General features: G+C 41.3%; 1 protein-coding gene across 2 annotated transcripts in view; it reads right to left on the reverse strand.

Annotated features, from left to right (window-relative positions):
* CDH7 (cadherin 7) overlaps positions 1 to 26,677 on the reverse strand; it is a 190,175-nt gene that overhangs the window by 121,042 nt on the left and 42,456 nt on the right. For both annotated transcript variants that reach the window (XM_060121157.1, XM_060121156.1), the window contains exon 2: positions 7,684 to 7,820. The gene's annotated coding sequence lies outside the window, so the exon portion shown is untranslated. The remainder of the gene's footprint in view (positions 1 to 7,683; positions 7,821 to 26,677) is intronic.

The raw sequence follows: 26,677 nt of genomic DNA on the forward strand, positions 1-26,677 counted from the left end.
AGCTCCCATCTCTATCCCTTTGCAATTAACAAAGGTGCCTTAGTTATTTTAGAAGTTTCTGATACCACCAATTTAAGAGAAGGCTTTAAAGCCTCCCAATCAAGTAACAAACCTTTTTGCATGTGAGAGAGAACCATGATGTGATACGAACTACTAAGGCAATAAATGCAAAACCTTATAAAATCGAAGGAGGGAATCACTGAGGCATAAAAATTCACACACTGAGCAATTTATGGCAGTGAATTTATGGCAGTGAATCTTTACAAAAGATTCTAAAAGATCTGACAAAGCATTGGGCTTGGCACAAAATTCACTTCCTCACATCAGTATACATTCTGAGAAGTTTCTATCAGCTTTGCCCTAAACAAAACAAAACTAAACTAAACTAAAATGCTGAATGATAGGGAGACCAATAATGAAATCACGCCTTAGGAGACACAGTGGGTGGATTTTTAGATCTAGGAAGGCTGAACAGTGGCCGGCTCAGGATGCTCTCCATCCTCTCGCCTTCACTGGATACTGAAAACTAGAGTCAATTCAAGGGTAAACTGCAGTAATGTAGATGCTTTACAATTACCCTTTTATAAGAAAGGGAAAAGCTCTGTGCTATTAAATCAGTAAAAGTGGACTTAAGAAGACTTGTGGGCCTGTCAGCTGATTGTTAACACAATTCTAATGACCTACTGCAGCCCTTAATCACAATATCTCACGTTGTAAGTGCACAAATGCCCTTTTATTAAGGCTGCAAACCTTAAGGACTTTTAGTAGGTTGATGGTCTGCTCTGATGATGATTTTTCTTTCCAGACAGGCTTTCACAGCTAGCTTTACCAGATAAGACTATTAAGGCTGGTTGCTACCTAATTGCTTCTGCCACTCTACTCCACATTAAACACTGATATAAGCCAGACTTCCACAAAGTTGCCAGTTTGACTACCTGCCTCAATTCTTTAGCATTTTAATTCATACTGTCCCAAATAGCCCCAAAATGAAGAAAATGATTCTTAATATATTGCCTTTTACATATAGTAACAAGAAAACAGCTTCTGTAAACAAAATCTAACCAGTTCTTCTGGAAAGAAGTAAATTTGGTGAGTTACTGAAAGGTTTCCAATGCAATTACTTTCTTCCTCAGTTCTTCACTACCAACTTGTGTTTATAAAGACACACTTAAAACTATTTAGATGTCGCTGGCAGTGTATCAACGCAAACTTTCCTTTTAAAAAAAATGGCTACTACTGCCCCTACACTCTTAAAATACACATTTTTGTGCTGTTAACCTGATTTTTTTAAATGCATACTTGTCACATAGCTCAAGCCATATGTTCACATGTTACTTACACTTTCTTCTATTTTTTCCCAAAAAGTTTTATCTACTTTTGTGTGAAAACTAATCTGAGTACCTGCCTGATTACAGGAATTACGAAGGCGAGTCTTAAAGATGTTTCACTTAAAAAGTGATCCAATAAAGAGAAGATATTTCTTGCAAGGTAAAAGGCGTTTTAAGTATATTCGTGGTTCAATTTTCAGATCTCCAAAGCCTTGAGACACCCAATCCTTGATGGTTTCTTCACAGGTTCCCATCTTCCCACTGCTGGGTGAATTCAGTGCCAATCTCTACTCACCTGAACTGTATCTAAGAAATCCGTAAGATTAACGATCTAAAACGTGAAGCCAATAAAGACAATAGGTCCTTCCTCGTGCATCCACGCTAGGAGGCCGAATACCCGCAACCAGCCGTGGACCAGGTGTGCCCACGAAGAAGTCCACCAAGCATTCAGAGAAGCAGGGCGCCCTTTGAACGACGCACGCCTTGGGTACAGCCGGGCGGAGGGGAGGCAGGATGCCTAGTAGAGGCCAGCCCTGCGGATGCCCGGCAGCAGCAGAATACTAATTACAGGAAAAAGCAAAGCACCCTTAGATGAGCTCCACCTTTCCGAAAGGTACACGGAGTCTACGCAGATGGTCAGCTGGACTCCCGCACGCTCAGGCACACACCCCTTTGCAGTCTCAGACCGCGGCAGAAGCTGGACGCCCCGCCAGCGCGGAGTTTTGCCCCTATCCATCCCAGGTCAAAGCAGGGTCCCTCGTGCTCCTCTTTGAGGAGAGCGGACCAGATTGCGTGCACCGCTTCACCTGGAGAACGCTGCGATCTGCTCTCTCCCTCAACTCGCCAACTCGCGTTGCACCTGGTGTCCATCAGCACCGGCTTTCCGGGCCCCGCGCCCTAGGCACCCCCAGCCCGCCCTGCCCGGCGGAGCCGCAGCTCAGGGCCACCGAGCAGTAACTTGGGGACGCCAGGGAAACTCCACACGGATCCCCACGCCCGCCTCCCGCCCGCCGAAGAGTCCCGCTTCCCCAGGCGCACGGCGAGGGCGCGCTTCTGCCCGGCGGCGCCTTCCCCGAACCCCCAACTCACCTGGGGGCTCGCTGCCCTCTCCGCGGCGTCCGGCGCCAGCCACCCGGGCGTTGGCATCCGAAAGGAGGCGCGCTCAGCAGCCGGGCGCCCGCGGGTGCCTCGGGACCCAGTGCGCGCAGCTGGGCGCACAGGGCGGACCCGCGGCGCCCGCTCGGCACCCGCTGCGGCGGCCCGGTTCGGGCGCCTGTTCCAATCACAGCCCTCCGCGCGGGGCGCGGGGCGCAGGATGCGGGGTCCCTGTCCGGGCCCCGGGAGGCTCAGACGCCAGGTCCGGAGCGAGCGGGCGCGCGCGTCCGGAGAGAGGGCGAGAGGGCGAGTGGGCGGGCGCAGGAGAGATGGAGAGGGCGCGCCGGGGCCGGGCCAGGTGGGCGGGAGCGGAGGAGGAGCGGGTGGTCGGCGGCGGGCGCCTGCAGACAGCGCCGTGCGTGGCAGGACCCGCGAGCTGCTGAGACTCCAGCACCTCCCGGAGCCCGAGTGAGGGCTCTCTGCAAGGAAGCCGCTCCGCCGCCGCGCGCGCACTCTCGCGTGCGCACCCCCGCGCTTCACTCCTCCGCCGCCCTCCTGACAGCTCGGTGCAGACCGAGTCCTTCGCAGGAAAATCCAGAGGATCGGTGAAAGTAGGAGGGGCAGCAGCCCGTCCATCTCTCGGCGAGGTATTTGCATCGGCAGCGAGGAGCTGGAGGCGAGTTTTGGGAATTTTTTCCAGCGACCTCCCCTCCCCCCCCGAACCTGTCGCGGAAGCCGTGATCAATTGAGCTCCTGAGGCATGAAGGCAAAGTCATAAAACTAATCAGAACTTACAGTTTTCTTGCGTGATAGTTTTGCCCTTTCAATCTCCTCGGACTGCTCTAGTTCTACTTTCTCTACTTGCAGACAATTTCCTCCCCTGCTGGGCTCTCTAATGCAAAACTTCCGAGGCGTGTGATTTACGCGCAGGGTGGGAGAGAGGACCCTTGCGAGGTGGGGAAGGGGCTCTGGTCTTTTTTTTAGGACGCGCCACAGCCAGTAGAGTTGAGCACGCTTCGTTTTCCTTTGCTCTGGTGCTTGATTCAGGCTGATGACGAGATGGATGTTCTGTCGTAGGGGTTAGGAAGGTTGAATAGATCATTTCCAAGCGCATTCGTTTTCATTTTTCTCATTCTGTCAATGGAACTTGCCCTGCGTCTCTCATCCATCCTTAACAGTGATTCTCCAGATACCGGTCATGTGGGCACAGGCTCGTCCGTGTAAGCACCTCTGCTTTCTTGCTCACTCGGGCACACTTGCCCTCCCCCCAATCCAGCTCCTCCTGTCCATTTAGCTTGCATTTTCCCTCTCATCTAGTTAGTATTTAAAATTGAATTCTATGCTAATAATTCTAACAGCAAACCTTTTTAAAGCTTCTATTCCTTTCCAGATACCACGCATGCTATGCTATTTACTTACAGTTGCTTCATTTTAAAAGTTATATCTCCAGCCCTAAACCTCTCCAGCTCCAGGTCTGCTTGGATGGCCATTTCACAGTCCATTTCCATTCAACTGTCAGCCATCACCCAAACTCGGTACGTTTAGAACAGACCTCTATCTCCGCATAGGTACCACCTTGGATTTCCCAGTATGTATTTCTTTTTCAGCACCATCATCATTCTCCAGGTAGCAAGACATTAAACCTTGGCTTCATCTTTGAGGACTTTGACAGGATTTTCTCTGTGAAAATCCTCAATTATTCCAGCTAATATTACACAATCTAGAACTTTACATTTTTCTGGTGGCCTTACATACATCTGTCTTCCTTCATCTAATGAATTTGCTTCTGGGATGGGACCTATCCTTATAATTGTTCTGGACCAAACGCTTCAGGAAGGCAAAGATTGATATTCAGGATGATTAACACACAGCACATGTTCAACCCTTAGCAAATATTCGTTGAATACAGAAGTGAATGTTTGTATCCCATCCAGCATTAACACAAATCTGAGCCCACCGACCTGTTTGTAACCAGTTCATTGACTGCCCGGATCTTTCATCTGTAAGAGATGGTGTGTGATCAGGAATCAGGTACTGTACCATATTTATTTATTATCTTGTTCTAATCAATGGCCACCACATAAGAAAGGGAAAAAATTGGAGACCTTTTTTTAAAACGATATTTTGGTCATACTGTTTCTAAAATTGTCCTCAATTTTTTATCTTCTTGTGCCTCTGCATAAATATTGATCACCAGTTTGGGCTTCCATCCTGAACCAGATGCTTCCATGCTACTTGCCTTCCTTTTTAAAAAATATCCTTAAACTATAACCTTGACACAGATTCTAGAAGGGGTGAGTTAACCAGAATACTAGTTCTGGTCTGTTCATCACAGAGGAAGGTCGAGGTTCTTCTCCACCTAGAGAGTACAGTGTAGAAGGCAAGGGTAACAACAGTGGATGCTTCACACAGTAACTGAGGGACACCCTTTCGTTTGGGGAGGTCAGGGATGGTCTCTCTCTGAGGAAATGGCACTTAAGCTAAGACATGTTGATGAGAATGAGTTGGACTTGAGAAGCTCCGAAGGAAAATGGCCTGGACAGAATAAACAAGGACAAATGTTTGCAAAGGAAAGAGTTGGGTATATTTGAGAAACAGAGAACGCAGCACAAGGGGGAGAATCAAGAGGGGTTATGTTGGAGTGGTGGGCAAGGGACAAGTCTCGTAGGGCCTTCTAGGTCCCTGGATGGTGCTTGTATTTTATTTTTAGGAGGAAGCTCAACATTAGGAATGACAAATAAAGGAATTGCTCCTCAAGTTTACACCGTGGTCAAGTTCAAGGACAAGACATGTTTTTTTCTATCCTTTCTCCTCTTGCATACTTTTTTTTTTTTTTTTTTTTTGCGGTACGCGGGCTTCTCACTGTTGTGGCCTCTCCCATTGAGGAGCACAGCCTCCGGACACGCAGGCTCAGCGGCCATGGCTCACGGGCCCAGCCACTCCACGGCATGTGGGATCTTCCCGGACCAGGGCACAACCCGTGTCCCCTGCATCGGCAGGCGGACTCCCAACCACTGTGCCACCAGGGAAGCCCTCTTGCATCCTTTTCCTACAACTTTTGGTTGATTAGAGAACCTTGTTTTCTTAGAAACACAAATAAAAAGTCACTGTACTAGATAAATCCCAAGATGCTACTGAATGTTTAATATTCCATGAAATACAAATGTAAGTCATGGACTTCCCTGCTGGTGCAGTGGTTAAGAATCTACCTGCCAATACAGGGGACATGGGTTCGGGCCCTGGTCCAGGAAGATCTCACATGCAGTGGAGCAACTAAGCCCGTGCGCCACAACTACTGAGCCTGCGCTCTACAGCCCTCCAGCCACAACTACTGAGCCCACGTGTCACAACTACTGAAGCCCGTGCACCTAGGGCCTGTGCTCCACAACAAGAGAAGCCACTGCAGTGAGAAGCCCAGCCCGCACACCACAACTAGAGAAAGCCCACACGCAGCAATGAAGACCCAATGCAGCTAAAAATTAATTAATTAACTAATTAATTAATTAAATAAATTAAAAAACAAATGTAAATCATAACTGCATATGCTTGTGAAATTTCATGTTGCCATATAATTTTCAACTTTATGTTTTACTATTTCTATTCTTATATATAACAATCTTTTACAGATCCTCTCAGTTGAAGGTTTCATTTCTTCACTGTCACTTAATTCTGTACACAAATTTGGTAAATGTCCCCCTTTCTTTCCTACTTAAAAAAATCCTCTCAATTTATTTTCATTCTTGATTAAATCAATAAAATCACCTGTACCAGACCTGAATTTTGGAGAAGGAGGAATTAAAAAAGGTCAGAGAAATTTGCCATGATTTCTGTTGGTGTGGAAAAGTATTTCTCTACATGTTTTATCTCCCAAAGCAGATTTGGTGCAAGTACAAAGTTTCTGATGAGATTGCTGATTCAATTATATTCATATTCATTCCATCCTGATCTTACTCTAAAACCAGAGATGTGGCTTGAGTATCTGGCAACTGAGGGCAGAAAAAAGCTAATCACTGAGATCTGAGTACTTCTAGCAATTCTGGGGAGCCCTGGGTAGGAAAACATAGATGTAGCTTAAGGTAACAAGCAGTTACATAAGGCAAGCTCTCAAAAAGTCGGATCATTTATAGTTTCCTGTAACAGTCTCTCCCAATATAAACATGTGGATAATAATAAAAATGTATCTTCATTATGTAATGCTTAGAATTTTCCTGAGTATGTCTATATTCTTCAATCTATTTCATCTAATTAAGTATACATCCATTTTGTAGAAAAGAAAGGACTTCGTAGGAGAGATTTCTAGCTCTCTACAGTCATTTACTAACTTGGTAAATATGAACCCATACTGTGTGATCCTTAGTCTAGGGTTTGAGAACACAAAGATGAAGATGTAGTTCTTATCTTCAGGAACCTTCCAACCTATTGCAAAAATAAGAAGGTGCATACATCTCCATGCACCGCCATGAGCACTGTGATCAGGTAGACACAGAATATCAGGTGTAGAAGCACATAACATGACAAAAAGTATCGATTGGGAAGAGAAGATGTTTGGATTGTACCATGAGAGCAATGCGAGAGCGTGAGGAGTTTTACGAAGGGAAATTATGATGATGACTGTATGAGAAAGCAACACCCTGGCAGCCTTGCGCACTGAAGGTGAGGAAATGTTTAGGAAATTACTGGAGAAATCCAGGTGAGAAAAATATTGGCCTGGACTCTAGTTGTGGCACTAGTGTGTGAAAATCCCTTGCATGTAATCGGAAAATAGAAATAGATTTGAAGATTTCTTGAATGCAGTTAATAACAGAGCATAAATGATCACTGAGAGAAGAAAGATGTGTGCCTAGGATTAGCATCGTGAAATCACCCCTCCCCCGCCCCTTGACCGCATCTCACTGGTGACCGTGCCCCTCGCAGTTGCTAGACTGAACAAATCCAAAGTCTGAGATGATACAATTTTACTGCTTAAGGTGCTCTCAAGGGCTGCTTGTTCATTATCCAAGCAGTCTGTCCAAAAATGAATACTTCCTTGGAGAGTACGCTACTTAGTTAAAGGGCCCTGAATATATTCACAGAGCAAGGTCAGCACGCAGTAAGTTAGAAAATGCAAGGTTGTCCATTGAGGAGGAGGGCAACAGAGCCACAGTAAGGACACAGGACTAAGGTCTCATTTAAATCAATAAAAGTGCCAAGCATGGAAAACCTTGAAAGCATAAGTAAAATGAGAAAGAAAAAAACCCTCAAAAGTCCTTTGCGAACTCACATATCATAAGGTAGATGCGTCCCAGTGGGTGGTACTCAGATTTCTGAGGTGATACAATGATGCTCATGGACCAGTACTGAGGTTTCCATTCACTTCAAATACACAGTACAGAGAACTTCCACAGTGAAGAATAAGATCTATTGGTTAAACAGAAAAACAACTTTAGACATTTTAAATCTGCCTACCTGTATATCTTATGCTTTAGATTATAGGTAGCACACTCCTTACCCCAACTATTAAGAAAAATACCCACAGAAAGAAAATGGGAACAAAATGACCCATGGAGGGGTCAGAAAGCAAGAGTGAAGGATTCATTTTTCCCCTGTTCTAAGCAAAGGAAGTTGCCCAGACTATCTTTCCAGAATCCTCCAGATATTCAAAGCTTCTTCATGGGGCTTCAGGATATCTGAGATATTGTGGGTCATTGGTTACCACTTTAAAGAAGTAGAGCTTCCTGCTGCTACATGTCAAATTTCTCAGCATTTTCTTTCTGACAAACAAACAAACAGATAAACATCTGACTTGGATTTGGTATTAAACGCCAAAGCAAGGGAACACTTAGTTATTTAAATAGCGTACGATACCACTGATGTGCAATTGTATCTCTGGAATTACAATAGTTGGAACACAAATTACTTTTTAAAAAGCGGCTCAAATCAAAATTGTCAGAAATAATACAGCTAGGCCTGTGCTGTCTCTTGAATTATAGTTGTTCCATAAAAGCCTTCTAAAACCATTGGAGAGAAAAGCGATAATGCAAATTCCTGCTAAACGTTGCTCTATCACTCTGTAATAAACCAGAGAATCTTCTGGAAAAAAAAGTGGATTTTTCACAATAAACTCGTTTCAGAAATATTTATTGAGTGTGTGCTGTCTGCTGGGTTTGATGCCACAAATTGCAGGAACTAAAAAGGAAAGTAATGCCAAGGCCCCACGGAATATTCCAGGCACATACAGAACTATAAAAAGGGGAGAGACGAGGCTAAACTCAGTAAGAAAACCATAAGCATCGAGGTATGGGATTTGAAGAAGGAAGACACTTGTTACTGGAGAGTCTTAAAAGCATAAGCCAATATGACCTTTCACCTGGGTCTTGGACAGGACTAGGATATAGACAGTAGGAGACGGCAGAATATCAGGAGAATATTCAGAGAACCTCAAACAGTCTCCAAGGAGCAAAGGGATTTAATAGGGGAATGTTTTTGTTGTTTACATAGAATGGGATTCTTATACAGAATCCTCTGCTCACCTAGACAGAAAGAGGGCTCCCTAAGCATGCGTTCACTTGTTCAGCTTGTGCTGGGACACTTTCTCTGCCTGTGCACTAACCTGATTGTTCCCTGCATGCAGACTCAGAGAGCTGGCTTGCCCTGGGTTTTCCAGGTTTTATAGCTGGTGTCACTAAATTATATTTAGCACTCTCCTAACACACATAAAATGTGCGTGTAGGAATGACCCTACTTCCAGCAGCTGCATGGAACCAACAGTACAGCTCTCTGGAGTACGTGACTGAGGCTAAACTCATATTCAGAAAGCAAATCCAGGAATGGAAAATATGAGGAAACTATATACCTTAGAAAGAAAAATTAGATGAAATGAGCCAGTTTCTACAAAGGAAGGTAAGCATGCTTAATAAAATACCGAAGAACCACCACCCTAGAAACTCGTGGTTAAGAAGAGCAGTAGTCTTTGTATGAACTTGAACTACTCCGATACCAAAGGTGATATCTCAAGTAGTCATTATCTTTTTGAACTACAAGTGATTCCACTTTTCACTGTTAGGTCTGAATGATTAAAAAGGGCAACCAGCATCTTTCCTTCACTTCATTCCCATCTGGCAAAATGGTCACTCTACACCCCAAATTAACGAGGGCCTCTCACTACAAGAGAGTAAATAAGAAAACTAACTTGATTGAGACAGATGTCATATATGAGGACCAACATAAACAGACCTTATGGACAAAATAAGGCATGATATTTTCTAACGCATTTGTGTATTTGTGTGAGAAAAAATTGTGCTGGAAATGAATCCTCATTATGCCACATTTATTTAGTTAGGGCTTTTTACATTTAATGCGGACAGGAAAATGTTATACTTCTCGTGAGGAACTTAAAGATTTCCTTCCAAATAAATCTGTGGTTATGAATCATGGTCTGAAAGGGTTAATGGGCCTCAGTAAGCAACTGAATTACCACCAGTCACGAAGGATAATTGGGCTCCATACCTTATGCATGAAATGACCTACATAAGACACCTTTGATGACACTTAAGCATATTCCCTCATTTTCTCAACGATGAAACTGAAATTCAGGAAGGTTAAAGGGATGGGTTCATCATCTCATGACAAACTCAAGGTAGGGGAATAAGACGCTAAACCCAGTAATGAAAGCATGCTGGCTGGTCCACAGGGCAACAGCCAATGCAGGATTCCAAAACCCCTAGACATGTAGACATAATTATTTGATATTTTGCATGTCAAATATCAAGAAGGATTTTTTGGTTTATATTTCATAGCTTTTCTAAGCATGAGAAAAGAATTTGGTTGTAGCCATTCTCATTTTTAATTTGACTTTTTTATAGCTTGGACTCTAGTGGATTTATAATGATTAAAATTGAATATATTTTCACAAATAATTCTGTAGACGTGGCTTTCCATCACACCTTAAAATTTTATTTAACTACTAATGTAAATCATAATTCTCATTCTTAGAAGAATAAGAATTGAATGAGTCTGTCGCTTTAGGGGAAAAAACTCCTATATTTTGGAGAACTATAAAGTCAAATGAATAGCTCACGGCAAGAAAGTAATTTGATGTTAGAATCCATATTGATGGATAATTCAGTTCCTTTATTGTATGAAATATCAAGTAGTTCCACCCAAAAGTGAAAAAGCTAAATAAGTTTTTAACCCATAGTTAATGAAGAAAAATAGCTCTATTACTTGTTAGAAAATTATTAGGTATTCTTTAACCATTTAAATATTCCCCTATAGATTAAGACAAAATATATCTTTCTAAATTTATGAAAGACAGCTCCTTAACCGACCTTGCAAATTTGACTAATTTGAGTGTCATGTGTGAGTGAATACATAACAGAGCAAGACAAAGTTTTAGGTGTTTTAGTTTGTTTAACCAAGAGCACTGTAATCAGTGCTCCTCTGATTACATCCAACCTGCAGACAAGTTGGGCCCATATAGTGGTTTTGTTTGTTTGTTTATTATTTTTATTCATGTCTTCCAGTATTTGTTATTGGAAGATTATACACACATGTCTCTGTTTCTGACTTCTCTTGTTTTTTCTTTATTTTACAAATGTTCTATCTATATACATGTATTTTTTTTCTTTTCTTTTCTTTTTCTTTTTTGGCCGCGCCGCACAGCTTGCGGGTTCCTAGTTCCCCGAGCAGGGATTGAACACAGGCATCCGGCAGTGGAAGCACAGAGTCCTAACCACTGGACCACCTGGGAATTCCCTCTGACTTCTCTTCTACACACTGAAAATCTGACACACTTACAATTTCATATTATAAAGTATGACTAATGTGAGGCCTCTCTGTTCCTTGAGATGGGCATATACACTCCATTTCGCCACAGTCAGCTTACTCCTCAGTGTAACTGTTGAGCCTTTGTAGGTGTGTCAGTTTACAATCCCTAATACTGAAGGTAAGATATCTTAGTCTCCTTTCACTCCTGTAAGAAAATACCCTAGACTTGGTGGCTTAAACAACGAACACTTATTTCTCACGTGTTGTCTGGGGACTCCATGTGTGAAATCAGGGTGCCGGCAGGTATGGTTCTGGTGAGAGCCCTCTTCCTGGCTGTAGACAGACTGCTTCTTGCAGTGTCCTTGTGGCCAAGTGGGAGAGGTCTATTCTCTTCATCCCCTTATTTGGATACCAATCCCATCATGAGGGCTTCACCCCAAGACCTCATCCAAATCCAATGATGTCCCAAAGGCCCTGCCTCTAAACATCATCACACAGGGGATTAGAGCCTTAACATATCAATTTGGGGGGAAACACAACATTCAGTCCATAGCATAAGATATGCAAGTAGGCAGATTTCAAAGTCTAAGGATTTTTTTTCCCATTTAACCGTTAGACATAATTAGATCTTGTTATTCTTGTGCGTGGATGTTATCTATACAGTGTATTCAAAGTGAATGGAAACCTCAGTACTAGCACAGCTGCATTCTTATATTACCTGGGAAACCTTAATACCACCCACTGGAACACATCTACTTTATTATACGTGAGTTGGCAAATGGCTTTTGATTTTTTTTTTTTTCATTTTACACATGCTATCAAGGTTTTCCATGCTTGGCACTCATATTGATTTAAATGGGATCTTAGCATTTAGATAAATCTATTAGAATAGTAATCTATTAGAAGCAAGAATAGCAAAATATGAATCATCCCATTTCATGAAGACTAGTTATGAAACACTCAAGTAATTTTAGCTCCCCCTGTCCTAAAAGGATGGTTTAGATGCTAATTAATACCCAATTTGTAAGGATTCCTTTCTTTGAAAAATATAGTTATTTCAATTATGCCCAGCATATGCTTCCATATTTATAACACATGATCTTTATACAGTATTCCTAAATTCTACTTTTTACACTGAATTTGTTTTGTTATTTTTACTTTTGGCTTAAAAATGGAAAAACTTGCTAATCATTAATGAGGGTCATAGGAGGCATGACTACAATACTGTAATTTTATCTTTACTCGCATATATATGAGCAGATTCGGAAGTATAATAATGCAGTTAAACTAAAAGCAATATTTGTACAGGCTTTGAAGCACAAAATTTTTAATTTGGAAATATAATACATTATACCCATTTAAACTAATACGTTTAAAGAGCATTTTAAACAATTATTAAATATATCGTGCATGAATGTACTGTGTTGGTACAAGAATTTGAGTATCAAAGGACCCATTATGTTTTTTAAAGAAACGTATAAATTCAGATATTTTCAGAAGTATTTATCTCTCTTTTTTATAAAGAGAACATACATCATAATCATTGAAATCTACCCAAATCTATCATTCTCTTAATAGACACAGATGTAAATCTTTAGATTTTTCTTTCTATATATTTTTTCAAAATTGTGTGAAGGATACCAAAAACATATATCAGGTCAATAAAAGTTTAGATATTGGAATTCATTTTCATCTGTTGGCTTGTTTGTTTTAAGAAACAGAAGACGTCAGGAGGCACACACATTATCAGCTGCATCGTATCTCATGTGTATGAAAGGATGTCATGGTAAAGAGTGAACAAAATTGCTCTGAAAAGTATCTTGCACAAAAATCAGGTAACTGTTCCTATATAAATTACCTAAATTTAATGCTTCCTGCAGCCCAAAGTTAGGGAATTGGAGTCAGATGAACAGATCAAACTCATGGGAAAAGACATAATCAGTGTGAAATATTCATTTTGACCAAAAAAAAAAAGAACCTAACAATTGTTCTCCAAACTGTCTGGAATTAGGATAAAAGTAAGGAAGCTGGGAAGTAACCGTTGTGAAAGAATGCAAAGCATACAGTCTCTCACATTTCTGATTAACTGAGCTTGAGATGGAGGTATTGAGAGAAATAACTTTTCCACAGTTCTTTAAGTCCATTAAGCACTAATTGGGAAAGATTTTTTTTTTCTGGCAGTGTCATCAGGAAAGAAGAGGAGAAAACCCTTTCTTCCTACCCGTTCTGACAGAAGGCACAAAAGGCCTTAACTGTGTATGGGGGAAACATGCCCACGCTCCTTTCAGTTGAGGGCTTTTATATTACCCCTGTCAACAGGAACTCAGTCTCCTTCTGAAACTTATTGTCCCCGGCTAAGACCCCTGTGAAAGGCAACAGATGTTGCTAAGATTATACCAGGCTGTCCACTATCCTGTTTCATTTTTCAAGGAAGAAAATAAAGAAAGTGAACGAGAGAAAAGAGACCCAGCCTTGCTTGACATCCTTGGACCGTTTTGCACTTGGGCAGATCTGTTTGCACACACTCTGCTGGCTGGGCAGAAAAGGCTGAGCCGATTCCATTCAGCTGGAGGTCACTCCTAACACGGTGTTCAGCGGGTCTCATGCCTTTCACACGGAGCAGCTGCCTCTGACTGCCAGAGCAAATTGAGGTGATTCAAGCCACCAGCGGGGCATAACTATAACTTCCATTCACTGGGAAGGGAGGGAAACGTTCAAAACAGACCAACTGCGGTTGCTCACAATAAACTGTAGGATTTGATTTGACACATTGGATATTAAGACATGGTCATATTGAAAAGTAGGCCATAATGACAAGAAATTACAAGATAGTTATGTGAGTGACAATAAGGAAACACAGTACTTGCGCATTTATTAAGTTACACCTAATTATCAAATGCCCTATATTTCTGGGTTTTCCTGACACTTGAGGAATTCTCACTGTCACCTAGATAGATAACAAACTCCTCAGGTGCACTTGACACACAGGGAAGGCTGACAACATTTATAAAGCAAAAACATCCATTGAAGCAGGAAGTGATTTGAAGCAAAGTGATGGTTAGGCAAAGCTGGATAGATCATCTTCCGATTTAAGCATAGAATTATATGAGCAGTTTAAAACTAATAAGATAGACTTATTCCAAAAACAAAGCAGTAAAGGAAAATATGTTCAAATAATAATAGAAATTAATTACATAAAAAGCACCATAAATTGGTATAAAAGATGCTATCATTTTTAAACAGGGCTTTTGAAATGGTTAAACAAAGACATTTTAAAAGGACATGTTTCAAAGAACCCATATTTACTTTAGAAATAAAATATCCCTAGTCCGTTTAGTAAGATAACATTAGGCAAACACTATCTAAGAATAGATGGAAAAAAAAAAAAGAATAGATGAGTTTCTTTTTCTTCTTTGATGTAATTATATTCCTTAATTTACTAGTGTTGATTCCATATTTTTGAATTCCCAACATGTATTATTGGGTTAAAGTTCAGGATAATTATTCCCTAAGGCACATTCAATCCCAGACCTCCCATTCATAGGTAGTGGTGAGATTTTTATATGTTGGAATTTTTGCTTCAGAATATTTTTCTTCTTATCCCCACTAGAACTGCAGTTATCAAGAACAGGTAATATTCCTTGTTCATATTCAAAGAACTTAGTAGAGAATTTTGCGTAGCATTGAGGGGGCTATGTTCTACTTTGGTGAGAATAGGACTGAGTTGACGCCCTGCATTCAATTTGTGCTTTTCCTGGAATTTCTTTTCTGTTCTTTCCGGAGGGGAAGGGCCGAAAAAGGACCATTCCAGGGCGCGGCGCTGGGCTTGCCACATTTGGGAGCGCTGCCTGAAGTTGGGCGCACAGCCTCCCGACGCCCTGCCGTTGGGCTGGTGGAGGCCGCAGCACTGCTAGGGTTGTATCAGTCCTCCTGTTTGCACTATTTCTTTTTGCGACCATGGCCCCGCCTTAAGTATTTCCAATTAAGAAACAAAACCTCAGGAAACCGAAACTTAACCAGCCGCTCTCGCTTCTGTAATTACGCCTGCTGACCCCCCCCCCCGCAACCGTCCAACCAATCAGACGGCGACTAGTGTCTCTGTTTAAAAGTCAACCAATCGGCGACTAGTGTCTTTGTTTAAACGTCAACCAATCGGCGACTAGTGTCTCTGTTTAAAAGTCAACCAATCGGCGACTAGTGTCTTTGTTTAAAAGTCAACCAATCGGCGACTATGTTTGTACCGGTCTATAAAAGAGCTGTACTAAACTCCGCCAGGACCTCTTAGCGTCACCGGCAACAAGTGCGCGGAGGTCCAGGTTCGAACCTGCAATAAATGACCCTTGCCGTTTGTCTTTGACTCTCGACTCTGGTGGTCTTGTGGAGGGGCCTCGCGACCTTGGGCATTTCAGCATAGCTCTCAGTCAGTAAATGAATTATGTTTAAATATTAATTTAAACTACTTTGGTATATAAGACATCACAAAAAATAAACAAATACAAATATATGAAAGACACTACACATTTTTCCAGTGTCATAAAACATAAAGCATATTTTTTCAAACAAGGTAGTCACCTCCTAAATTACAAGGGGCAAATTGTTTTGTCAGTGAGAACTCACTGGCCTGGACACTGGCCTTTAAGTGAATTCCACGGTCATTTAAATAAGGATTGGCTCTAATGTTTCTGAAAGGATGATCTAAATTCTGAGTGGTATTTAATACTGAGCTCTTCTTCCATGCGGCCTCTATATTTTGTTTCTATGTGTAGCCCTCTCCCTGATTGGCAAGTTATATATTCTTCAACTCACTCCTTCCCTAATATATCTTATGCCAAGAAATTATGTCCCTAAAGTCTAGAATTCACATGGCTTTTGGAATTTGGCCATCAGTTCTTTTGATGGGTTAGATGCAAATAGAAATATTTCTTCAAGATATACATGCTGTGAATAATGAAGATAGGGAATGATAGAATGGTATCTCTGTTTGGGAAGTTAATTACCCTGCTGATACCAGTGCTAATAGCTCCATAACAAATATAAATTCAGTGTATTGATCTGCTGGAGTCCAGTCCAGAGGGTGTCTGGTAATACAATAAAATTTACAGTGAAATTAGCAGCAAGGAAGTTATTTTATGACTATAAATTGTCATAGAAAATCAATAAAGACGTTTGGCATAGGGAAAATGGAGCCAATGATATACTTAAGAAAAAAGTAGTTTATTAATGAACCTCTCAAACCACTGGGGGCAATATCAACTATAAATAGAACAGTGTTTCAAAAAAAGCAGGTGACCTGAAAAAGATGTATTAAACACTCATAAGTGCTTCTTCTTCTTTCTCTTTTTAGAATAACATTCAAGGATGAACAACATATTTAACCTGTGTAACTCTAGGCAACAGGATGTGAATGAGAGAAAATGATCCTAGAGATAATTAGACATTCGTATGAGGGAGAGTAGCACGTGCAGTTACACTGGCTGGACAGAATCGCACCAGCTATTCCTCCTCATGCTTCAGGGCAGGAGCTGCTCACCAGATGGGTCAGGAAGATATCCGCCCCCCTTGGTATAGTATTGCGAAATTAAGTGTGTTATGGGAGGTTTATTCCTGGCACTGGCCACTGGACGAGATGTACCCTCCGTTCAGGATAGTAACTCCTCTTTTTTCTCACTAAACTATTGCTTATGCCAGTTGAAGACATGATCTTTACCTTTACGGCATTAACTTCAATTCTTAAAGAACTTTGAGTTTTCACTGAACATCCAAAGGGAGGCTCTTTGAAAGTAGTTCTCAATTATTACTGAATTTGTGTTTGTCTTTGTTGAATCAATAATAATAATAGGAACACAGGTAAAGGATGAAAAAGATCTGCCATGTCTATGTAGCCAAGACTGGCAACTGCCCATCAATATGGATCTTTCTCTTATTTGTGGGCATTTGAAGAGTGTGCATTTGTCAGCCTGCCTTGAGCTGAAAAAGGTCAAGGTCCCAAGCACTCCTGGACGGAATGTGTGTGGGACTGATGTGTGTGAATTTCACCTCACTTACCTAAGAGGAAAGCCCTGCCTCTTCTCCTCTACCCTCCCCCTTCCCAGGTCTGAAATGACCACGTCCAGGGTCGTCTTGGAAGCTGCGTGGTGTTGACTTAAAAAAAATGCACAATGTAACAGTTGCGAGTTAAGTTTTATTTGGGGCAAAATGAAGAATTTAGCGCTTTTCTGTGTATGGGAAGGTGCAAGAGTCTGGGTTCACTGAAATCATTCCTCTGATATGCACCTCAGCTATCTGGGGCCAGTATCCGGTGTTTTCACTACCTGAGTTTCCTCAGGGCTCACCGTAGGGAGTGGCTGCTAAGATGGTAGGTATTCTTTTCAGCCCTGAATTTCCTCAGGGCTCACCGGCTCAAGCTGGAGGGTTGCAATTGTTGATGACTGTGACATCCTCTGTTTACTGATATGGCAGGAAATCTTCCATTTATAAATATTCCATTCCACTTATAAATATTCCATTTATCAGAGGTAAACATGGCAGAGCCCCTGTCGGCCCTTGTCACTGGATGGTTTTGTTGCTCAGAACCTATCTTCCCTGAAACATTATCTGAAAGACAAATAAACTTCTATCTTTTTGGTCCGTTGCCTTTTGAGTTCCCTCCATTATCGCAGTTTGCCTACCTTAATGCATCAGCAATTTTTATTTTCACACGTTCTGTGAAATTCAGAATCTCTAAATAGCTACAAGGAAGCTTTCATAGGAATTCAGAATCTCTAAATAGCTACAAGGAAGCACAGTATAAGTGTATTTATTCACTTTTAAAATTTAATGTCTGAAAATGTATTAGATACATATAACATTCAATTTAAATACATCTTACCCAATTTGTTTAAGTATCTCCTTTTTAAAGTCCTTTCCCTTCAAATTTGCTTCTACTAGACTGAGGTGCTCTTTTAATCCCATCATTAAACTGTACAGGTCTAGGCCTACGTTGAAAGTCACTAAGATTGGAAGAATCTTTATTTCAGGGAAATTGTAGTACCTATGTTAGAAGCCAAGATGCAGTGTACGCAACTTATTTCTTGGCTGTGATCTCTATGATTTACGTTGTTGGAGTCACTTATCCTGGAGCTTCTCTCTTTGGATTCGATCTTAATAATATATATTATAGAATCATTGCTATTGTGATCGAAAGCAACCTCAAACATGGAGCTGATTTTTAAGCAGCAGGAATTTGCTGTTGAGTTTAAAATTGTTTTCCTATATTTATTCAGTCACATGTATATGTTTTAACTTTAATTAATTCTATTTTAAGAAATTTAAAATGTGCTATTTAATTCCACATGATTTATAGCAGCTGTCTCCATCTATAAAGTGTGCTCAGAAAAATCTTTTCCAGCCAATGAAGTCAGAACCCAGATATCTCACCCTGCTTACCATGGGGACTTCAGTTTGACTGTTCTCAGTGATAATCCCCAACCAAAGATGATCGGGAGGGAAAGAGAAATCCGGTGTAGAAATAACACAGTAGGAAGCAGCAACTCTGGCATCATATTGGGTTGGCCCAAAAGTTTGTTTGTGTTTTTCTGTAACACCTTATAGAAAAGCCTTAATGAACTTTTTGGCCAACCCAATAGATATTATATATATTTTATTATATATATTATTTTATACATATATATCACTTTATAAAATATACATTTTCTCTCTACTAGAGCCTTGTGTAAGCCCCTCTGATACTCAAACATAGCTAATGTTTCTGCTCTCCTCAGAAGCTTATGGCCTGCCAGTAGGAGTCTTCACTGTACAATTGCACAAGTCTACAAGACTTTTGGAAAGGTTAAAATGACTTTTTGAAAAGACTACCATTAAAAATCAAGTGAATACAAGAAAATCCAATTAGTACAGAAAATTATAAATAAAAAGTAAACGTTTCTCCACCCTTTTGATTCCCATTCCCTCTCCCCCCCTGGAAAACCACTTTTAACACTTCGACAATTTTGTATAGACCTGAACTTCACTTTCTCTCCTTAGGGAGTAGATTTCCTCACATAAGACACAGCAAATACAGAATAACCTAAACATAGCTGAGATTGCCAGGCCTGTAGGTCACCCTGAAGAGTGAAGTCGGCTTGTGCTCTGGCATGCCAAGTGCAGGAACCGTCGGGAGGTGTCCCAGGAAGTTTTGAGAAGGGTCAATCTTAGATGACAAAGAGAAAACTGTACCTTTTGATACAGGTTCATGTTAGATTCGCAAAAGAATCATAACGTAAATCTCAAGTTTAATCTCAAGATTGGCCCAGCAACCATATACCCTGGTTTTCCCGGAACGACCCTCTTCTACACCCATTGTGCTATTCTGTGCTCCGTCTCACTCTCAAATGTGATCTGGTATTGAACTCTGAACTATACGCTCACCCTGGCTCTAGGACAGTGTTGCGTGCAACATGCTACCATGCAGTTTATCTAATCCTGACCTTCGCTTTGCCAATAGTGGCAATTATTGACATTTAATTAAGAAAAGTTGCAATCAATGAGATGTTGGGAGTCTTAAAGACATTCCTATCTGTCTCCCAAAAGCTTCAGAGGGAAATCGCCTCATATTCTTCATAGTTCAAGGGTTGGCTCTAAGTCTAGGTGGCTTAGAAAGCTGATTTATCAACATACCAGGAGCAGGAGGGGTCTCCTGTTACCTGAGCCCAAAAAGGATGATGCAGGCCAGCTTATCAATTTATAATGAGCAATCTAATCAGAGAGGCAACCAGACGCTCCACCTGCAGGCATGCCACGTGGGAAGCCACACTATAATCAGGCTGTTACTTGGTGAGTATGAAGTCAGAAAGAGGCTTGTTAGTTACGTGATTTAAACGTGTAAAGGCATCCTGCTAAAACAGACTCATGCGCGCCTACCCAAACAGCTTATTATTTGCTACCGTGCTTCCATTTCTGACTAACCTCTCTTATTATTTTACTTCTCTAGATATGTTAATCAGTTTTGTTTAGTTTTGTTCTCCCAAGCCCTGTCCCAGAGCTATTGTCATCTCTTTAAAATGGCTTCTCTGATGTTTAATGCAATCCATCAAGTGCCACGGGGTGGGAGAGGGGGGGTGTTCTGTCCGCTTCTGAAGTCCTTCTTTCTCCACTAACCTCACCCAAAGCAGTGCCAGAACTCTGAGCAGAAACGTTTCCCAGTGGTTGTGACATGGAGAGATGGAGGGTCATATCGCGCATAAAAGCCCAATAATTACAGTCACTTATTTTTACAGCATATGAAAATTAGGCTGTCACTTAGAAACAAGCCTGGCGTCTGAGCGAGGGGCACCTGAAACACTTTTGACAAACAACAGCAAGAAAAGGAAAATATTAACAGTTAGTGAAAGATGTTATAAAAGATCGTCATCATCAGAGTGTATAAGAGCAAGTGGCTTCTTAAGATTGATGCAGGGAATGTGCACACGAATAAGGATCTGCTCTATTGGCAGGAACTTCCTTTCATTCTCTGCATAGTATTATATCATGCCATATCCTGCCACACGGTAAGTAAACATCGGTGTTTTATTGGCAGACAGTGTACATGGTGCATTTTTTAAGTTGTAGCATTTGTTCAAGAACTTCCTTTGTATTTGCTAATAAAGTCTACCTATAACATTGATGCCTCTATGATTCAATTACCTTTTTCTTTAAATCATTATAGAACCTCCTTTATATTTTGAATGACTCCTTAGACCAGCCAGGACTATGCTGTGAAAACAACTGATATTGACAAGCTAGAACTGATGGGCAGGGCGGGTGCGTATTTGCTTTTCATGTTGATACAACCCTTACTTGGGGGACACTCAGCATGTTCCAAACGAAATTCACTGTCCTCTCGCGAAACATCTAGTCTTCCAGAGAGACGGCCTCTCCCTCTGTTATTGTCACCACCCCTATGAGGAGCCTTGGAGTCACGTCTCCTCCTAGATTCCCCTCACCCATCACACCCACGTGGGAAATAGCATCGCCACTCCTGTTTGCCTTCCTCCTTCCCAATCTTACATCAGTGCCCAGTTTCAGTCCTGCGGCATCATCTCACTGCAGGATGAGGGAAGAAACTCCCCATTAGTCTCACTGCCCCTATTCTTTGTATTTTTCTCCCTTCTCCTGCTGCCAGTCATTTTTCTAAACTAGCTTAGATGTTGCCAGCATCTTCTCCCCAAAACATGTAGGGTGTCCTTATTGTCTAAGGCGACACGTCAAACTCCCTAGCCACGGCTTTCAAGACTCTCCACGCTCTGCCATGTCCTGCCTGGCAGCTCTGTTCTCAAGCACAGATGGGTGCCTATATTGACTACTTATTATTCCAAAAAAATTGGCCACATTTTTACGCCAATTAACTTTGCTCAGACTCTGTGCTCTCCTTCTATATCAAAACCCCATTCGACCTTTAAGTCTCTATTCAAATGTTATTTCTTTCATAAAACTTGCTCTGAACCCCCTGGTAAGAACTGTTTCTCCTGCGAGTCCACAGCACAGCATTACAACGCTTATGACTTTATGCTTTATGTTCACGTGTCTCTTCTTTCCCTGCCAACCATCAGTACAGCCTTCTTGAGATAGACCACGTGTAGCCTTTGAACACTTAGCTCTTCAAAATGTCTGTTTGCAGTAAATGCTAGCTAGCAGATTATCATAGGGATTGGAGAGGGAGTGACACTGACTTCAGACATTTTTTGCCCCTGGGATTTCAATCTGTCCATGAATAATTAAAAAATCAGATGATCTTCTAATCCTGGGAAATTAGGGAGCTGGGTAATCAAGGATTAAAGGAACACTGGAGCAAATGGAGGCATCGCTTATCCAACCTGGAAAGAGCCTCCTTAGTCAATAATGTGAGTTATTTCATGCCAATGCGCCAAACTTCTGTAAGACTCAAAGATTCCTTTTATACTAAACTGTTTATAATGATCATTTGATATCCTGAAATGAAGTTCATAGATAATAAACCCATCATGCCATTTGTGGCAACATAGATGGACCTAGAGATTATCATACTAACTGAAATGTCAGAAAGAGAAAGACAAATACCACATGATATCACTTATATGTGGAATTTAAAATATGGCACAGGGCTTCCCTGGTGGCGCAGTGGTTGAGAGTCCGCCTGCTGATGCAGGGGACACGGGTTCGTGCCCCGGTCCGGGAAGATCCCACATGCCGCGGAGCGGCTGGGCCCGTGAGCCATGGCCACTGAGCCTGCGCGTCCGGAGCCTGTGCTCTGCAAAGGGAGAGGGCACAGCAGTGAGAGGCCCGTGTACCACACACACACAAAAAATATGGCACAAATGAACCTATGTACAAAACAGAAACAGACTCACAGACATAGAGATCAGACTTGTGGTTGTGTGTCGGGGGTCGGGGGAGGGGGCGGGATGGACTGGGAGTTTGGGGTAGTAGATGCAAACTATTACATTTAGAATGCATAAACAACAAGGTCCTACTGTAGAGCACAGGGAACTATATCCAGTCTCCTGGAATAAACCATAATGAAAAAGAATATAAGAAAGAATGTATATATGTGTATAACTGAGTCACTTTGCGCTACAGCAGAAATTAACACAACGTTGTAAATCAACTATACTTCAAAAAAACATAGATAATAAGCCCATCTATCCACTTACAATGACTAAAAAATATCAATATACTGCCCCAACAGAAAAATAAATGAGATAAAATAAAGCAATTTATGTTAAGATAGTGTAAATTTTAATACATAAATGCTTGCCGTGGGCCCAAATTACCCCTACCAATGTCCCAAATGCCTACACTGAGAATCACGGATTTAGACGCATCTTGTAAGGACAGAGGAATTGTTTCTTTTGGGGGATCTAGAAAATCTAACCCTGGCTTTGTGTGATGCACTCAAAAGAAACAAAATGAGGAACAGTTGAGTCAGTCTCAAAAGCAGAGGGTCTTCTCTTTTTTGTTACATTTAAGAGCAGAGAGGGAGCTGGTCAGCATTAGAACGGAGAGGATGGAGTCTCCTGAAGTTAGCATGACCAGAAAATCAGCGAGGAGCACAGCATGTTCAGAAGCACGGTTGATTGCCTTAAAGAATATACTGTTGTAAGGCCAACTGGCCCGAGGCAGGGGAACACAATCAGATTCACAGGTTGCATCAGACCGAAATTCTCCGGACCACCCAGTTCTAGAAACTGCCCTGGAGACATTCCCGACCACCCAGTTCCAGGAACTGACCTGGGGACTTTGAACCCAGCCCAGCCTTCCCGCCTTTCGAGGGGCGGGACTAACGGTCCTCCAGGATACCCGAAAAGACCACCAAATAAGGAATACCCTGTGCCCTCCCAGATTCACCACACCCCTTTCCCTTCTTCCCCTATAAAATCTTGCCCAACCCTCGCCCCGGTGCGACTTCTCTGGCCCCTTTATCTCGTACCAGTGAACCTCGCCCGGGAGCGCTCCCTAATAAAGCTCACTTGAAGCTTTCCTCTGTTTCGCGGTGCCGTTTGTTAAGATCCGACCTTACAACTGTTACCTGTTTGTTTCTTCAAATCTGTAGTCTAGCGTTAAAGCAGTCCTGGGGGTTATAACATCAAGGGGAGTCTTTTGCATCCTATTTTTTTTTCTTTGAACTATTTCCTCAGAATATTTTTTTTAACCTAAATTAACTGCGAGGAAGACAAGTAGGAACAAAGTAACAGCCTAATACTATCACTACCAGCTGTGATGTTGAGAGTGTGAAAGCATTTCAATCTAAAATGGGGCTGCACAACCTGAAATGTGGACTCTCACGAACTTGCCCTCAGGTAAACAGAACTTAAGATCTGAGAGACTGATTTCCAACAAGGGCCTGATTTGCAGACCAAAGCTTATCGCCTGACCAATGAACATCTACCAAGCATCTCTCCCCATCTTCAAGTCAATGGATTTACTGCTTGGACTCTGGCTGGACTCCCCCGTCTTTGCACTCCTTGCCATCAATACAGCCCACCCCCAAACCCTCAGCGCGGTCGCCTGTTGCTGGCTACACTTTGCATTTCCCGAATTGAAACTTCTCTGCTGTTCCCAGATACCCTTCATTTCCGGTACTTTGAGCTTGCCTCAGTTTACCTCTTTATGTAGGCTGACAAAGGTTTGGCATAGGTTCCATGACAGCATGGCGCCTGGGACTTTTCCCTTCTTTCCCCACCGGGCTCTTCCCTTATCAGTGATAGCTTCCTAATAAAGCTTGAAATATAATTAAATTCTAGGGTCAAAACTTTCTAGAGTTGGTAAGTCCATTAGAGAGAGATATATATAATTCAACCCTCTCATTTCACATGTGGGGAAATAAGTCCCCAAGAAGTTCAGGGACCCTCCAGAAGTTTTGGCTTGCTAGTGCCAGCGCCTGGCCCGGAACCTATAGCAGCAGCCTTCAAGCCCGGAACTCTTTCCCTCCTGACGGTGCCGTCCTGAGTCGTGGGCAGCTTTAGTTCTTCCCGACTCTGCCAGCACACAAAGCCCTTATCGGCTGCCTTTACTTCCTCAAATATTTTTTCTTCCCATGGTTCCCCTCCAGGCGCATTTCTTCTAGCAACCCGTAGAACAAAGATAAACATAAAAAGCCATGAATCCTCATCTGAATTGGCCTCCAGAATGTATATCTTTCTTTTCCCTTATATATATATATTCTCTACTTTCAATCAGTTCTCCAAGCCAGGTGGTTTGACTTGATAGAGAGAGCACTGAAATCGTTTTCTACCTTACGCTCTGTCCTTTATTGGGCATGTGATTATTATTACTTTGAGTTTCCATTTCTTCCCGTGTAGAACAGGGTAATAATATTTGTATCCGTATCTCCCAGAGTTCCTGAAGAAATCAAATGGTAGAACGATGGCACTTTGTAAACTGAAGGGCATTGAACAAGTACAAAATATCTATGTTTTCCCTATTTTGAATTTCATGGACATAATAAATGAACTCTGGAACCTTCCCTCAGTCATTCAATTTCTGGGTAATCTTGGGCAAACAGCATTTCCTCACTCTGCTGCTTTCTCACCTGCTTAAAAAAAAAAAAAAACAACAAAAAACCTGTATTGCAGAATTAAGGGTATTAGACTTAATACATATGAATCGCTTAGTACAGACCCAGGCACACAGTTCAATAAATGGGACTTGTATGATTATAATTATTTCCCTAAAGCCTCATTTATTTTCTGGTTTTCCCTACCCATGTCTTGATACCCACAGCATTTCCATGATATGTTTGGATGGGTCGTTTTGTTTCTGTTTTAGAATTGTATCATATTGACTCATGAAGTTGTTACTGAATCATCCTGTGAGATTATTTAGTGGCCATAAATGATGCTGCTTTATCCATTCTGTTGCAATAGAATAGTGGAAATGTGGAGTACAGCATGTCTGATTGCTGAATGCAATTTTCACCTATTTTCCCACACTTCTAATAACATACTTAAGCAAAATGAGATGTATATGGAAAAGTTGAATATCTTGCTTACTCACTACGTATCTTGTTACTAAATATCCCTATACCATAAAAGAAAGTAAAGGGAGTTTCTTCTGAAATACTTCATATTAATGATATTTCTGACAATAAACACATGACAAGGAAAATTGTAAAAGAAAAGAAACAATATCATTCAACATTGATTTCTTTTTCCAAACTGAATATTTTAATTATCTCTGTACCCCTCTTCACATTTAAAAGAGAGTAGAGTCTTGCCTCTCTGACAAAAACAAAAAACAAAAAAACAAACCCCAAAAATCATACAAAATAAAATCTAGAACATCACTAAATAGTCTAATTTCAAATTGATGCTAACATGTTTGTGGTATTATCATTTTCAGTTATTTCCACAACATACATGGAAAAGGGAGCCTTCTGTTATATGTAAAACTATTTTTTTAAATAAATTTTTTTTCACATTGTCTATAGATCTCAAAAATCTGAGGGGATGAAACTTTTCATTGTACTGGATTTTCAGGCATTGAATCCCTTAAATGGACATATTCCACCTGAATATAACATTTGTATAGTGTACTCATTTAAATTCTTCATAGTTACAAACATTTTCTCCAATCTAAAGAAAAATTAGACTAGGTGCAAATCCTGTAAGAAATCTGAAGGTAGCAAATGGCTCATCTGTTTTTAAACACTAAAGCTCACTCTTTCCCTCCAGCTAAGGGCTAATTCCCCCTCATTCTCTTTAAATGATTGTAGATACTAAATGGCCACAATTATGTTGCTACATATGAATGTGGTGTTTGATGAATGTAACTCCAACAATCACAAAGCAACAGAAGTTAGGAGAAAAATGCAATAAACTAGCAGATGAGATCTAACAGAGAAAACAATTTATTACAAATGGCAATGATAACTTGGTATTCTACTTTCTATTATACAAAGTAATGATTGTGTTTAGTCCTTAGACTGTGTGGGGTGTGTGTCTTTAATATGTATAAAGATATTTTATGTAATTAATAAAAACATTACAGAGGAGGTATGCTAGATAATGAAAATTAGA

The sequence above is a fragment of the Lagenorhynchus albirostris genome, chromosome 14 (genome assembly GCF_949774975.1).
Source record: "Lagenorhynchus albirostris chromosome 14, mLagAlb1.1, whole genome shotgun sequence".
In the NCBI taxonomy this organism is placed as follows: domain Eukaryota; kingdom Metazoa; phylum Chordata; class Mammalia; order Artiodactyla; family Delphinidae; genus Lagenorhynchus; species Lagenorhynchus albirostris.